At 40.0% G+C, this 17,841-nt stretch overlaps 1 long non-coding RNA gene across 1 annotated transcript in view; it reads right to left on the reverse strand.

Moving 5' to 3' along the window:
• Positions 1-3,715: 3,715 nt before the first annotated feature.
• LOC309651405 overlaps positions 3,716-17,841 on the reverse strand; it is a 98,884-nt gene continuing 84,758 nt past the window's right edge. The window contains exon 4 of the long non-coding RNA XR_014258100.1: positions 3,716-4,278. This is a non-coding gene — a long non-coding RNA (uncharacterized lncRNA). The remainder of the gene's footprint in view (positions 4,279-17,841) is intronic.

Consider the following 17,841-nt stretch of genomic DNA (forward strand, 5'->3'; position numbering starts at 1 on the left):
GCAAGTGTGGAAGCCTGTTCAAGTAGCTCTCAGGAAGTGTAGGAAAGTGGGCTGTGTCTTCAAAGGTTTCCTTGACTCAGCCTGAGTTTCTGTGATGAGAGCTAGTTTTCCAAGCATCAGTTAATGTCTCTTTAAAGTTTTCATGATAAAATGGAAACAACAATGTGCCCAGAATCAATGACTGGTTTCCATTGCTTTTGGTTTGGATGTTAGGTAATAAAACAGGACAGAGTGGGAAACTGTGTCATTTGTTATTGCTTAATTGAGCAATATTTTTTAAGTAGTGTTAAATGAAAAAAAAAAGAGTATAAAATACAGAGAACGGTGATTCCTTCTGTTTGATTGACAAACTTGTGAAGATATACAACCACACGTGTTGTTCCTATTCAACATTTTTTCAACGTAGTAACAATTAAATGATACTTTAAAAATTTCTCTATTGCTGATTTTTACTCTAAAAACTAGAACTTTCTGTTTTGGTTTTCCCACATTTGCGAAAACCAGGTTGGTCTCTATATTTATGAGGTTATGCTGTGTGAATAAAAACAACTGCTACAGATAGTGAGCTGACGGAAAATTATTTCTGAACAATGAGTACTGTATTATAATCACAAATGACAATCTCTTAACAAAAAATTTGGCCAAGATCAACGTGAGAACATGAAGGTGAGTAATTTAAAAATTATTAAGTCCAAGCAGGCCAGTGTATAACAAATTCTTGAGACGGTATTTAATCATTATTTGTACTTTGTGCTTTTAAATTATATTTCCATTTAATACTGCCAAGGAGCACTTGGGGAACAGTTTTCATTTTAATTGAAAAATGTCATGTATATCCATGAACAAGCTATGTGAAATAAAACAATCTATTTAATTCCATAAAATTAATACCACGCAGAACATTTTTATTTGCTTAAAATTTGATGTCAAATGTATTACTTAAACAAAAAATAGTTTGAAAAGAATCTCATAAAGAAAGTTTTAGGTACTATGAAGGAGAAGGCTCTTGCTTCAAAGGCAATGAGATTATGAAAAAAGTTAGGGAAGAATCTGCTACGTAAGATAAATATATGGAATAACAAGAATGAGATGAGATATAAAAGATCTGAGAGGTAGGCTGGGTAGAACAATAGCTGAATGTATATGTATATGCATGCTCCTGTGTGTGTGTGTGTGTGTGTGTGTGTGTGTGTGTGCATGTGTGTGTTTAAGTGTAAAGAGATGTCCTAAAGTCCAGGAAGCACTGAAGATGAAATTTGGTACACTCAATGTCTAACTGTTCTTAAATAGCTTTATTGACGTGTCTTTTATTTACTATAAACTAACTGAATTATAGAGCTGTGCAAGCGTCACCACAAGACACTTACATTTTCCTCATCACATAAAGTTTCCTAGTGCCCATTAAATACAACTCCTTACAGATCTGGTCTTGAAATCCTCACCCCCCACCCAGCCCCAGGAAGTACTGATCTGCTTTCTGTCTCTGTAAATTTGTCTTTTTTAGGCTCTACATTAAACGGTATCATAAAATATGTAGTCTTCTGTGTCTCACTTTTTTCACTTAGTATAATGTTTCTGAGGTTCTTCTATTTTGTACCGTGTACCAGTAGTTTGTTTCTTTCAGTTGCGGGTTTTCCATTGTATAGATATATCACATTTTGTTCATCCATTCATCAGGTGATTGTAATTTTGGAGCATTTCCAGTTTATTTTTTTTGCTATTATGAATAATGCTCCAATCGACATCCACATGTGTCTACGTGGACATATGTTAGCATTTTCCTGAATAGATAGGGGTGGAGTGTCGAGTCCTGTGGCAGAGGTTTAACATTTGGATCAACTGCCAAACTCTTTTCCGAAGTGGCTGCACCTTTTTACATCCCCACCAGCAATGAATGAAGGTTCCAGATTCTCTACATCCTTGCCAAGGCTTGTTATTGTACATAATTTTTTCCGTCCTGGAGGATATGCAATGGTATCTCATTGTTGCTTTAATTTGCATTTCCCTAAAGATTAATGATGCTGAGCATTTTTTCATGTGCTTTTTGGCCACCTGTGTATGTTGTTTGATGAAATATCTATTCAAATCTTTTGCCCATATTTAATTGTTTTTGTCATTATTATTGAGTTGTATTTTTTAATATTTCACATATTAGTCCTTTACCAGATATATAATTTGCAAATATTTTCTCCTAGTCTGAGACTTACCTTTCTTGATAGTGTCTTTTGACACTATTTTAAGCGTCTTTTAAAATCGTTGATGAATTCCAATTTGTCAAGGTTTTAAAAAAATGGATTGTGCTTTCGGCATGATGTCTAAGAATTCTTTGCTCAACCAAAGGACATGGAGATTGTCTCCTACATTTTATTTTAGAAATTTTATAGTTTTTCTCTTCCAGTTGTATTGAGGTATGCCTGACATACAGCACTATATAAGCTTCAGGTGTCTGACATAAGGATTTGACTTGCATACATCCTGAAACGATTATCACAATAAGGTTAGTGATTATCCATCAGCTCATATATTAATTAAAGAAGTAGAGAAGTTTCTTTGTGATGAGAACTCTTAGGATTTCCTCTCTTAACAACTTTCAGGCATAACAGACAGCCATGTTAATTACACTGATCATGCGCACGTTACTCCCTAGCATTTGTTTATCTTATAACAACTTTCGTAGATAACAGACAGCGTGTTAATTACACTGATCATGCTGCACGTTACTCCCTAGTATTTATCTATCTTATAACTTGGAGTTTGCAGTGCCTTTTGATGGCCGTCGACCAGTTCCCCTCCCTCCACCCTCCATCTCTGGTAACCACAAATCCGATCGCTTTCTCTCTCTCTCTCTCTCTCTTTTTTTTTTTTTTAGGGTCTGTTCAAATCTTTTTCTCATTTTTAATTTGTTTTCTTATTATTGAACTTTTAGGGCTCTTTATATATTCTGATATGTCCTTTATCAAATATGTATTTTCAAATATTTTTCCCAGTATGTGTTTTTTTGCCCTTTTCTTCTTTTTCTTTTTTATTTGTTGTAACTCTTACATTTAGGTCTGTGGTTCATCTTAGAGGTAATTTTTGTATGATGGAAGGCCCTTAAGTTCTGTCTGTTGTTGCTGTGGTGGTGGCTGATGATGCCACAGAGTTCTATGGTTTTTATCTGAAGTTCAGGAGTTTGGCAAAGCAAAAATGCTGTATGTCAATTATATCTCAATAAAACTGGGCGGGGGGGACCCTGCCAGCTGAGCCAGGCCAAATTACTGACCCACATAATTCTAAGCAAAGAAAACAACTGCTGCTTTAAGCCACTTAATCTGTGGTGGTTTGTTACGTAGTGATTGATAGCTGAAACAATATATCATATTCACTTCATATTTTCTCTGTAAATAGTTATGCCTGAACAGGACATCTTTTTTTTTTTTTTTAATTAATTAATTAATTTATTTTTTTTGGCTGTGTTGGGTCTTTGTTTCTGTGTGAGGGCTTTCTCTAGTTGCGGCAAGCGGGGGCCACTCTTCATCGCGGTGCGCGGGCCTCTCACTATCGCGGCCTCTCTTGTTGCGGAGCACAGGCTCCAGACGCGCAGGCTCAGTAGTTGTGGCTCACGGGCCTAGTTGCTCTGCGGCATGTGGGATCTTCCCAGACCAGGGCTTGAACCCGTGTCCCCTGCATTGGCAGGCAGACTCTCAACCACTGCGCCACCAGGGAAGCCCCTGAACAGGACATCTTGTAACAGACGTTACAGGAATTTTTACTCTACTTCAAAATTGTTAAGCATATCTCATATCAGAAAGTATAGGCTTTCTGATCTTTTGTACAGATATATGTCTTTTGTATACTTTTTTGGTACAGTAGTCCCTCCTTATCCTCAGGGGATACATTCCAAGATCCCCAGTGACGCCTGAAATAGCAGCACCAAGCCCTGTATATACTATGTGTTTTTCTATACACACGCACCTACAGTAAAGTTTAATTTATAAATTAGGCACAGTGAAAGACTAACAATAACTAATAGTAAATTATGACAATTATGACTGTGAGTATTGCCTCTCTCTCTCACGAAATATCTTATTGCTCTGTACTCACCCCTCTTCTTGCGATGACGGGAGAGGAAGTGAGGTGAATGACACAGGCATTGTGATGTGGCGTTAGGCTGGTACTGACCTTCGATGACACGTCAGGGCAATTGGCTGCTTCCAGTGATGCTGGATCATCAGCTGTGACCAAGTGGATGGCTGGATTGACGATGTCGATGGCTGGGGCATCCCAGGCAGGTCAGAGCTGGATGGAGAGAGATTTCATCACGTGACTCAGAACAGACACGCAATTTAAAACCTATGCATTGTTTACTTCCGGAATTTTCCATTTAATATTTTTGGACCACAGTTGACTGTGGGTAGCTGAAACCTTGGAAGTCAAAATTGCAGATAAGTGGGGAGGACTACTGTATAGATATATATCTTTTGTATACGTCTGTATAGATCTTTTGAACTTGTGCTTATCAAGTTTGACATCTATGTCAAAGTTAGTGAAATCAGTATTGCTTTTGTGGGATTGCATATGACTTTTAAAGCTGTTGGCTGTAAATATATTAGATCCGTGTCTCAAGTTAACGTCTACCGAAGTGGCATTTTTTGCTTCTGTTGCCTCCAGTACCTCTTTGAAAAAAATGCAACTCTTTGGAAGAAGGGAAAAACTACTTTTCATTACAGATTCTTTAATCAACAGCAATCAACTCTGCCTTTTATAACCACTTGCAAAGAAAAAGATTCTTAATTTCCCATTTCCAAAATGCCCTAATGTAATAGATTTCTAATTACGTAACTGAAAAAGTAAACACCGTCTAATGGTTGCTCAGACATTAGGGTATATAGGTGTGATTACCAAATGTGTCTGTTTTCCTAGACACCAAATGCTAAGTCTATTAGGATTTCCTGCTATTCTTCTGAATGTTGAAGACTGTTTATGTAAATTGAAAAGGTCAATGTATAGACACATTTCTGTGACTTTCTCCCTCTTAAAAGTATAGACTTGATAAAAAAAAATGGAGCAAAAATGAAATTTTTAAATAAAACTCATGCACAGTTCAAATCTGTAATTTCTTCTTACACTGAATACAAGTTATTTTTGCTATAGTTACCTAAATAAAAATATGTCCATATAACTGTTAACAGAACATCATATTTTTAAGTTGTTTGAGGAACTATATGCATTTCATTAGTCCAAAGTTAAATTATCTACCATAGTGCTTTACTATATAGCCACTTAGATTCTAGGAGCCCAACACCTATATACAAGCTTGAAGAAGATTTGACAATTGATTATAAGAACACATTTTAAAAATAGTGTAGCCCAATGAATATTACTTTTGTATTTAAAGTAGCAAGAATCTGAAAAGGCCATCCAATGGAAAATATGTGAAGTAAATATTTCTGATATTCATTCCTACTTGGAAACAGCTTTGGAGTAGGATTTGTTCAGTTATAATTTTGTTTCATCTTAGCATGTCTCTGGCCTGAGAAAATTTTTAATCTTGACAGATCATAGAGTAGAAAGATTCCTTTTGTATATAATGCAAATATTAGACACTTAGGGAAGGCGGTGGAGGAGGAGGGTTCAGCCTCCAAGTTTCTTCATAATATTTCTCCCAAACGGACTCTGTAGAAACTTAAGAAGATTGAGTCTAAACCTGAGGTGCTGTCTTATTTGTCCTCAAAGATGTGATGGCTATATTTCTAGGCAGGCAATTTCACTGAAAAGGTTGGCTATCCTTTTATTTTAATCTGAATGAGTATGCTTTGTTTTTTTAAAAATAAATATTCATTCTCCTTTTAGCGATCCCTCTGAAGTCAATCTAATTCTTCCTTTCAAAGGTTTTTCTGTGTTTGGGCTATTGTGAAGTTGTGACTTTACTGACCTGCTGCTCTGCGGTAAGCGAGCTGGGAAATTGAAGGAAACTTGTAAAAAAGAAAGAGAATTTCCTCTTCCTTTCACCGGGAAGATGGCCGTTAAAGTGTGTTCCACAGACCAAGGGCATCTGCATCATTTGGAAGATTTCTCAAAATGCAGAATCTAGGGCCTCACCTAAGACCCACTGAATTTGAATCTGTACAATGACAAGATCCCCCATGTGACCCTAAAATTGACATGCACTACCCTAGCAGAAAGCACTAGATAAAGCCCACCAGCCTTCCCCTCCCCAGTGGCCCTCAGAAGGACCTCCCTCTTCTCTGGGGTACCACTAAGAAAAAAATACAGAGGCAAGCAGCTCTGGCAGTTCGCTTCCGCTAGGTCTGGCTTTGGGGAAATAGTTTAATTTCCAGGCTTCTGTTTGCTCTTTGTCAAATGATCTAGTATTTTGTGACATACCTCTTGCGGGTTAGCATGTTATGACTTACTCTTATTTGTTAACACTGAGCCCAAATCATTATTTAGGAAGAAAAAGTCTCCTCCTTTACCCAGGGGACAAACATTCACTTCACCAGCACATACTTATCCTAGTTTAACCCATGCCAATTAAATTAATTTAATTTGTTTCAATTTAAGCTACCATACACTAGATTGATACAAATACAGTTGCCACTGAAACATAGTCTTAGGTAAAAATAACCAATCATTAATATATTAGTTGATTTACATATCATATTTTTCCAAAGGAAAAACTGTAATGAACTGCTATTCATTATAGTTAGAATACATCATGTCTTTAGTTAGTTAGCTTCTAGGAAACTACTTGAGATTATAGTATACTATAAACTTTCTGCTGCAGATATATAAAGATGTACATACTTAAATTTATCTTTAAAACTCAAAGGAGAATACTAAAAACAAATATAAAATATATTTTGATTTACAAATTTACAAAGCTCTTCACCCACATAAGTTCATTAAAATTTGAAATCTACGCAACTTTCCATTTTATCCTTCTATCCTTATCCTTTTATCCTTATCTTCCTTTCCATGCTATCCTTCGTAAACTGGCTCTTATTGTAGATTTTGTAAATTTCTTTGAGATCTTTCATTTAAAGCATCATAAAAGTGGGTTTATTGTCATTTATTATGCCATAGATATATCTAGGATAATTGTTTCATAATTGTTCCTGTATGTTGGTGTTCTAAGGGTTCAGGTTAAGGAAATCGCTGTGTTTCTCCAGAATTCCTTCTCACTACATATGTTAAGTCCAGTATGTTCAGCCTGAGTTGACATAAGGTGCAGACACTGAGGCACCAGTTTACCAGGGCTGATAATACTTAAGACTGATACTCTTACCTGATATCTCACTTTCAAGATATATGAGGCATTGTAGCCTTTGGCATAAGAGCTCCAGATTCCACCCCAGTATTTCCATCGTCCCCTCTCCTCCTGCCTACCCTCCACCTCCCAACATGCGCACCGCACACAGCACACTACTCTCTAGCGTCTGTCAGACCACTTTCCGTTCTATGCTCTCTCTTAACCTAGACCTTCTCTTATCCTGTTACTTTTCCATGGAATGCTCCATTCACTGCTCCCATTTACCCCTCCCTGTCCTTAGAACCAGAACTGGAGAACTTGTTTCTTTTATTGGAATTACCCAGTTACTCTTAAATTTACGTCTTCTCCCCTGAGGCTCACTTTATCCCTGCATGGTAAGGCTGCCTGAGGGTTGAACACTGCCTAGGTCACTGTTACAACCTGTAAAACGAGGATGTTTGATGATTACTAAGTTAATCAATATTAGAAACTTCTCACTGCAGATGGATTTAGTATTCCTTCCACACATATAACTCTGTGAAAACCAAGCAGAGTGCGTGTGATTGGGGGCGGACTTGGAGAGGTAAAGCATGTTAATTTCCAGTGAGATGGGTATCCTGATTTCCATGCAGTCTGCTCTGCATCAGGATGACTTGAAGACCTAGTATAGAAACCAAGGTCTGGCTCCTGGGTTGTTGTTATTCTAGCTAACGGCAGTGATCATACTGTTGCACTTTTGTGGCTATTTAATAAAAACTCAGAGAACAGCTTGTAAAAGGCAGTACTCATTCCTGCTGAGAGAAAAAGGGAAACAAGTGAATCATCTACTAAGCAATTTCAAATGTTTCTGCTGTAACCTTAAGAGCATAATTTTAACTTTTTGGCACTGGGTGAGGTCGGCCTTAGTGTACTTTGAACTACGCATTATAACTGGAAAATTGGATGCAGAGGTAAAGGGGAGTTTCCTTTTCTCAAAAGTTGTTTAGCCAAGATACACAATCCGTGAACAAGAGTAATTTGGTGAGAACACTAGTGAGGTGTATACCTGGATAAATACTTGTTTTCCCATGTTCTAAAATACCAAAAGCTTACTTCCTTTAGGTTCCCATTTATATTTATTATTAATTTCATGTCATATTATTTTCATGTATTTTAAACTGCAGACTGGGTAATTTATTTTATTCAGGATATTTAGAAATTTAGGGGGCACCATTTAAAATGAGTATTTCTTGCCATGAATAGAATTTTAAAAATTACATTTGATTGTGAGGAAATAAGGGTGTACGCAAAGCTTCTAGCGTCTAAAAAACATGCTTAATTTCTAGTTTTAAGAAAGCGATGACAACTTTTCCTTTTTCATACTTCCAGATTCTTCAAGGGCCATTCAAGTCAATCGTTTGCTAATATTGCATTGGCATTGTGCTGGCTTGAAGTGTGACCAAAGAGAAGCATGTTTCAGTATAGATTACCAATCACACTATTAGCAATTTAGGCAAGTTAATGACAAATATTGCGTTGGTATAATGGTAATCACTTTCAGGTCATTCAATAAGAACTAATTCCTAACCAAGACAAGAGTCTAGTTAAAGAAAGATTATACGAAAGGATGATAGATACAGATTTACAGTAAATCGTTTTTAACTGAAATCCAACTATTAGTAAGAGATTATCGGGAAGGGATTTACTTGGGTAACCCCCCATAATTTAGTGCTATTTTTCTTCTGAAGACTACCTAACACATTTCAACTTCTGGAGTAGGTAACCTGGGCTAGAAATCTCTCGGGAACCAGCTCCCTCACGATCTTTGTGGTATTTCCTGTCTGAGTCAGACTGGAAATATCCCTAACAGGCTCCGCTTTAGGGATTTAGCCCTTCGCTTCCACAAGTAAGAGAACCAAGAGACAAAAGAAGCTGAAACAAGAGAAAGGCAGCCAAACCATGGTTTTGATTTTTCAGAATCTCCTGCTTCGTTTAAGGAGAAAGGTTTTTGGATTGTGGTCCTCAACCAGCCATTACATATAAAACAGTATTTAGATCCTTTCTTTGCCTACTAACTTAATGCATCACTGACTGTAGTTCCATTACAAAGTGCTTGAGTCAAGGTTTGGAAGATTTAGACAGAGACAAGTCTGGAGCTTCGTAAGCAGAACAAGGGTGACATAGCATCATAGTTACATGAGCTATACATCTGTGAAGAGAAGATGTTGATTGTCACAGGTTCATTTTTATCTTGCTGCAGAGCATTGATGGTCAGTGATCTACTTTATTTTGCAGGGCTATTAAAGGAATTCTTAACCATGTGTTGCAATTTTATTTAACAAGTAATGGTGCCCCTTTGAAGAGGACTTGTACATCCTGTTTGATACCTTAACAAGTTAAGCCAGAACTGAGATATATTCTAATTTCTCACCTGGGCATAAAAATAAATAAATAAATAAAAATAAATAGAAGGCCAGAAAAGGAAGGGGAGAAAAAAGCAGTTGCCATTCAGGATTTATAAAGAATAGTTACATTTGACAGCTAAGATATATAACCACTTATCTTCGCTGCTGGTCAAAGATTATTTCCTCTGGTTCTTTCTATTTGAATCCACCCAATAATGTATAAGGTGTTTTTCTCTTAAGAAAAAAAGGTATTCTCTGAAATTATATGAAATTTAAATGATTTAAGTCCTAGTTAGAAAATTTAGCTTGAAATGTAATGCTGATCGTCACCTTATATTTCAGTAATATTTCATTTCCCACACCTGCCTTCAAGGGCTGTTTCAATCATGAATAACAGTTGGGGAGAAAAACGATAAACATTATGTGTGCAGCAGAGGTCTTAGTAGTTATGAGCCAAGCTGGAAAGAGGAACAACTGTCACTGCAGGGCTGGACCCGGTGGGGAGCCTGGAGTTCTGCCCTAACACTCCCGGACTCTGCAACTTTATATGCTCTCCGTGGTTTTAAAAAGACTTGATCTTTCTAATATTACATTCTGAAAGCCAACTTAATAGATACTCTATTTCTGGAGAGCTTTGTAGCCAGAATGATGGAAAATTCTTGTGGTTGTTGCCGTGTTTCTCGGTGAAAGAGCAAAGCACAGCCTAAGTGTGGCTGATCTGCGTGAAGTTTGCATATCCACTGACAGTGGTGCCGGGGTGGAGCCTTCTTTATGCTGTAGGAGAGGAGAAGCATTCTTTCCAGCAGCTGGAAGGTGGCTTCGGGCTTTGCCAATGTGCTTGGTGTGAACCTGGGAAAGTCAGTGCAGAGTTTGGTGAAGGAAGGAGAGAGAGCTGGCACTTTCCAGTTGAAGCAGGTGTGGCCCCGTGTGATGTGATGCGATGTGAGAAGAGTGAGGAGGCTTCATGGTCAAATCCATCACCTTATCGTATAGAGTTAAGCACATCCTGTTTTCCTTCATTCTCTTTCCATGTATCACTGATCATCTGATGTTTAGCACAAAGAGTTGGGGGTGCTTGGTCTCCTTGCTCTATATCCCCAGCATTCCTTCACCCCCAACTTAATTCTCCTCACTTATTTTCCAAAAAATAAATCACTTTCTATCCCCTCCTCGGTTCTACTGCTACCTGAGCATCTCTGAAGGCTCATGATCGATCTCTGCTGCACAAAGGGCTATAGGTCCCCTCCTTTAAAGGTATAGGAAGTGGAGGATTTTAAAGTCAATTCTTTTTATTTTCCTTTCCCACACATTTCAGATAGTAACTGAGAGGGGTGTAGACACTTAAACTGCTAGAGCAATTTCCCTTCCTTAAGAGCCCCACCCAATGCAGGCAGCAGCTACAATGAGCTCGGCTCTAATCATCCCCCCTTGTCTTTGTTTCAGAAGTGTGTTCTTTCACATGATTCAGTTCAGCAAAAGTAAACCATCACGTGTTTTTGAGAGGCTATGATAAGGATCTCTGCAAGATAATGCTCTCTCAGGTCAAGTCCCTGACGATCATGAGTTTACAGTCTACCCAGAAAGGTTAGAGACCTATCAGAAGCAGGGGAATTCATTACACACAGAAAGCAAGTAAGTGTTGAATGCTAAGTGATGAATCGGTGGTACAGAATATACGAGCTATGATTTCTCAGTGCCCTGCACTTCTTCATAGCCTTTATCGCAATTGTCATGAAAGGAGTTATCTGGATATCGTTTGTTTAACATCTTGTCTTCACCCTGCACCAACCCCTTGGTTCAGGGTCCTTGCTGGATTTTTGGTTGCCAGCCTATCCCAAGCGGAGAACCGTGAATCCAGAAATTCAGAGAAAGAAGCACCCCTGTCATCTGGGCCAGTTCCCAGCCGTGGCCATCAGGGAAGGCTTCTCAGAGGTGCTTCAGATCCAGCGGAGGGAAAGTCCAAAAATTGCCGTGGATTAGTCATGTCGGCCTAAACCTCTGTCTACGCCACAAGCCTGTAATGACACACTTCTTTACCTGGGAGTCCCCAACCTGTTGCTAGAATCAGGAAATGGTGGGTGCCCGCCATGCCGGTGTGGCTTGGACAGCCTGCCAGTGTCATCTGGCTTGCTCCCATGTGTGGCCCGGATTCAACTCACCCCAGAGACGTGTCAAGTGCCCACGGGCTTGGCATGGGTGACGGCAGCCTGGGCTCCCAAGGCAGCCCCCAAACCCGGGCGGTTAGGACTGTTTACATTTTGAGAGGAGCCCCGGGCAGCACCATCCCACTGAAAGTCCTTACTGTCTTCAGTGTAAGAGTTCTCTGTCTTCCATTCTTGTTTCCAACTTTCCTAGGATTCAGGAGAACATGAAAAAGAAAACTACAGCCAGCCTTTCTGTGGGATTCATAACTCTGTGTACAGCGTAGGCTGAATAGGAAGAAATCGTTGAACCGTAAACAGGCTTTTTAACCTTCTCTGCTGCTCCCGGAGAAGAGAAGCGGGCAGCTGGTAGAACATCTCGGCGCTGCTCCCTATGACCTCCCCTCGCTCGCTCTGCAGGAAGAGAATGAGTCATCTCCACCCAGCGGTGCTGTGGCCACCATGCATTACGATGCACAAATAGCAGTCTAGCCTTTGAGTCTTTCTTTTCCTATTTCTCCAGACAGCTTCAGTCCAAATAAGGATCTTACCCCTCCTGAGATAATTCCTAACGTTTCTAAATAGGTTTCCAATTTCCCACTAATTCCACTATCAGTAATGAGCACCACTTTTCACAAATGGGCCAGTGGGTTGTACAGATGCCCATTTTGTAACTGTATTTTATTTTGCTTGAAATACTTTTAGGAACTATGGAAAAGGAGTGGTTGATTTAGAAATCAGGGGTAAACACAACCTTACAATTATCACGTGAATATGGGGCATTAGGAAAGATTAGAAACACCACCACTAGGAGCATTCAAGTTATTCCACCCTTCCTTCATGCCTTGAAATACTATGCCTTGCGTTCCACTCATGTGATTTTGGTCTCCATTTAAAAAGTCACTTTAAGAGTCTTTTGAATATTTTCTGTGGTGATAGAAATTTGTTCTTTGAGGATTGACTTGAATTTAGGGAACCAAAAGATAGAACTAGCCCAGTGAATAAGGTGGATGATCATGGCAGGTGATACCAATTTAGTTTTACAAATAAAGGGAAATGGAAAAGATTTTCTCCACAAGGTGTTTTACACTATAGCATCTGCAGGCTAATACTGTAACCTTACCAAATGCCTCTTGTAAGAGGCTGACCCTAGATTGGTAGGTTTTTTCCTCTTTTCATACAAGTTCTGTGTATTGTGGTTTTATTTATGCTCCAGTTTGTATGGAATTATGTCCCTAAATAATGCTGCTGGAGCTCGGTCTTACAAGATTCCTGGAATTCTAGCCCACTTCAAACAAGTACTTAATAGACCAAATTAAGATAATTACATTGTGCTTTTGCTTTGCAGAACACTGAAAGCAAAATCGCTCCTAGATTGCTAAAACCATTTAAAATGCTTTTGGAAATGTTAAATTATCTGTAGGTGTGCACACTAGATTCTTCGTTCAAGTCCAGTTGGTACCTTACATTGTTTTGGTCACTCTTAGAACATGGGTTCAATTGAAGTTGTCTGAGAGGGGAAAATCAACATTCTCCAAATACGCAGGCAAAGCTTTTGTCCACAGGGCAGAAGAATCAATTGTTCTCCTTCTTGGCTTCAGCCGTTCCTTTGTTTTCACTTTTCTTCCCCCCAAGTTCACACTTAAGGCCCCTTTTAATGCTGTGTGTCCACCACCTTTTTCCTGTTATTGTGTTTCTTATTATAGGCTGCCCTCCTTAGAACTCTTATCTTTTCATCACCTCCTCATCCTTTTCATTGAGATGAACTTACCAGAGGCGGAGAAGGACTCAATGGACTCTTCCTACCTGAAGGGGGACCACACCATAATCTGATAAAATAAAGGATGACTGTCCAGTGCATTTACCCTTGGGTTGTGGCTTTATATTGTTGTTCGAACTGCAACCCAGAATGGAACTTCTTTTAAATTTCAAAGACTTTTTTTTTTTTTTAACCTCCAAGCCTTTTTTAAAAAAAAATCTAAGTTTGGACCTTAATGTGTCGACAGGTCTCTTTTACATTATTTTTGGCTAAAGCCAGAAACAAATTGTGTTGAAAATTATTATGAGAACACCTCTCCTTCTAAGATTTCTAGCTCAGTAGAGTAGACTCCAGAGGTTTGGATTAATCAGGTAAGCCTTAGAAAAACATCCGCTGTTTCAGACGATCTGCTTAACCAAATCCCAATGCTGAACTGCTAAAGGTTTTCTTATCTAGAATAACTGTGTGTTAGGGGAGTGACCTGATGAACTACTACTTATATATGAAGGGAATCTGAAACCTCACAGTTATACTTTTAATAATGTGGCCAAAAAGTCACGTTCATATATGTTTCTAAGACCAATATATATTTTGCAAGATGCCCGTCTCTGACATGATTAAAATATGAACTGTGTGACTGAATTAACCTAATTATGCCATAATAAAAAAAATACTATTTTTTATCAAACTTAAATTACTTATAAATACATTTTACGAGAGAGGACCTTCAGGATGGCGGAAGAGTAAGACGCGGGGATCACCTTCCTCCCCACAGATACATCAGAAATACATCTACACGTGGAACTGCTCCTATAGAACACCCACTGAACGCTGGCAGAAGACCTCAGACCTCCCAAAAGGCAAGAAACTCCCCACGTACCTGGGGAGGGCACAAGAAAAAAGGAAAAACAGAGACAAAAGAATAGGGACGGGACCTGCGCCAGTGGGAGGGAGCCGTGAAGGAGGAAAGGTTACCACACACTAGGAAGCCCCTTCACGGGCAGAGACTGCAGGTGGCGGAGGGGGGAGCTTCGGGGCCACGGAGGAGAGCGCAGCCACAGGGGTGCGGAGGGCAAAGTGGAGAGATTCCCGCACGGAGGATCGGCGCCTAGCAGCACTCACCAGCCCGAGAGGCTTGTCTGCTCACCCGCCGGGGCGGGCGGGGCTGGGAGCTGAGGCTCGGGCTTCGGTCGGATCGCAGGGAGAGGACTGGGGTTGGCGGCATGAACACAGCCTGAAGGGGCTAGTGTGCCACAGCTGGCTGGAGGGAGTCCGGGAAAAGGTCTGCAGCTGCCGAACAGGCAAGAGACCTTTTTCTTACCTCTTTGTTTCGCGGTGCGCGAGGAGAGGGGATTCAGAGCGCCGCCTAAACGAACTCCAGAGACGGGCACGAGCCGCGGCCATCAGCGTGGGCCCCAGAGACGGGCAGGAGACGCTAAGGCTGCTGCTGCCGCCACCAAGAAGCCTGTGTGCGAGCACAGGTCACTCTCCACACTGCCCCTCCTGGGAGCCTGTGCAGCCCGCCACGGCCAGGGTCCCGTGATCCGGGGACAACTTCCCCGGGAGAACGCACGGCGCGCCTCGGGCTGGTGCAACGTCACGACGCCTCTGCCGCCGCAGGCTCGCCCCGCCTCCTCCGTACCGCTCCCTCCCCCCGCCTGAGTGAGCCAGAGCCCCCGAAGCAGCTGCTCCTTTAACCCCGTCCTGTCTGAGAGAACAACAGACGCCCTCAGGCGACCTACACACAGAGGCGGGTCCAAATCCAAAGCTGAACCCCGGGAGCTGTGCGAACAAAGAAGAGAAAGGGAAATCTCTCCCAGCAGCCTCAGGAGCAGCGGATTAAAGCTCCACAGTCAACTTGATGTGCCTGCATCTGTGGAATACCTGAATAGACAACGAGTCATCCCAAAACTGAGGAGGTGGACTTTGGGAGCAATGAGATATATTTTTCCCTTTTTCTCTTTTTGTGAGTGTGTATGTGTATGCTTCTGTGTGTGATTTTGTCTGTATAGCTTTGCTTTTACCATTTGTCCTAGGGTTCTGTCTATCTGCTTTCTTTTTTTTTTTAACTTAAAAAATTATTTTTTCTTAATAATTATTTTTTATTTTAATAACTTTATTTTATTTTATTTTATCTTCTTCTTTCTCTCTTTTTTTTCTCCCTTTTATTCTGAGCCATGTGGAGGACAGGCTGTTGGTGCTCCAGCCAGACATCAGGGCTGTGCCTCTGAGGTGGGAGAGCCAAGTTCAGGACACTGATCCACAAGAGACCTCCCAGCTCCACGTAATATCAAATGGCGAAAATCTCCCAGAGATCTCCATCTTAACGCCAAGACCCAGCTTCACTCAACGACCAGCAAGCTACAGTGCAGGACACCCTATGCCAAACAACTAGCAAGACAGGAACACAACCCCACCCATTAGCAGAGAGGCTGCCTAAAATCATAGTAAGGCCACAGACATCACAAAACACACCACCAGACGTGGACCTGCCCATCAGAAAAACAAGATCCAACCTTATCCACCAGAACACAGGCACTAGTCCCCTCCACCAGGAAGCCTACACAACCCACTGAACCAACCTTACCCACTGGGGACAGACACCAAAAACAACGAGAACTACGAACCTGCAGCCTGCAAAAAGGAGACCCCAAACACAGTAAGATATGCAAAATGATAAGACAGAAAAACACACAGCAGACGAAGAAGCAAGGTAAAAACCCACCAGACCTAACAAATGAAGAGGAAATAGGCAGTCTACCTGAAAAAGAATTCAGAATAATGATAGTAAAGATGATCCAAAATCTTGGAAATAGAGTAGAGAAAATACAAGAAACGTTTAACAAGGACCTAGAAGAACTAAAGAGCAAACAAACAGTGATGAACAGCACAATAAATGAAATTAAAAATTCTCTAGAAGGGATCAATAGCAGAATAACTGAGGCAGGAGAATGGATAAGTGACCTGGAAGATAAAATAGTGGAAATAACTACCATAGAACAGAATAAAGAAAAAAGAATGACAAGGATTGAGGACAGTCTCAGAGACCTCTGGGACAACATTAAATGCACCAACATTCGAATTATAGGAGTCCCAGAAGAAGAAGAGAAAAAGAAAGGGACTGAGAAAATATTTGAAGATATTATAGTTGAAAACTTCCCTAATATGGGTAAGGAAATAGTCAATCAAATCCATGAAGCGCAGAGAGTCCATACAGGATAAATCCAAGGAGAAACACACCGAAACACATATTAATCAAATTATCAAAAATTAAATACAAAGAACAAATATTAAAAGCAGCAAGGGAAAAACAACAAATACCACATAAGGGAACCCCCATAAGGTTAACAACTGATCTTTCAGCAGAAACTCTGCAAGCCAGAAGGGAGTGGCAGGACATATTTAAAGCAATGAAGGAGAAAAACCTACAACCAAGATTACTCTACCCAGCAAGGATCTCGTTCAGATTTGATGGAGAAATTAAAAGCTTTACAGACAAGCAAAAGCTAAGAGAATTCAGCACCATCAAACCAGCTTTACAACAAATGCTAGAGGAACTTCTCTAGGCAGGAAACACAAGAGACGGAAAAGACCTACAATAATAAACCCAAAACAATTATGAAAATGGTAATAGGAACATACATATCAATAATTACCTTAAATGTAAATGGATTAAATGCGCCAACCAAAAGACATAGACTGGCTGAATGGCTACAAAAACAAGACCTGTATATATGCTGTCGACAAGAAACCCACTTCAGACCTAGGGACAGAAACAGACCGAAAGTGAGGGGATGGAAAAAGATATTCCATGCAAATGGAAATCAAAAGAAAGCTGGAGTAGCAATTCTCATATCAGACAAAATAGACTTTAAAACAAAGACTATTACAAGAGACAAAGAAGGACACTACATAATGATCAAGGGATCAATCCAAGAAGAAGATATAACAATTATAAATATTTATTCACCCAACATAGGAGCACCTCAACACATAAGGAAAATACTAACAGCCAAAAAAGGGGAAATTGCCAGTAACACAATCATAGTAGGGGACTTGAACACCCCACTTTCACCAATGGATAGATCATCCAAAATGAAAATAAGTAAGGAAACACAGCTTTAAATGATACATTAAACAAGATGGACTTAATTGATATTTATAGGACATTCCATCCAAAGACAACAGAATACACATTCTTCTCAAGTGCTCATGGAACATTCTCCAGGATAGATCATATCTTGGGTCACAAATCAAGCCTTGGTGAATTTAAGAAAATTGAAATCATATCAAGTATCTTTTCCGACCACAACGCTATGAGACTAG

Source organism: Balaenoptera physalus, assembly GCF_965194825.1.
Source record: "Balaenoptera physalus genome assembly, chromosome: 21".
Classification (NCBI taxonomy): domain Eukaryota; kingdom Metazoa; phylum Chordata; class Mammalia; order Artiodactyla; family Balaenopteridae; genus Balaenoptera; species Balaenoptera physalus.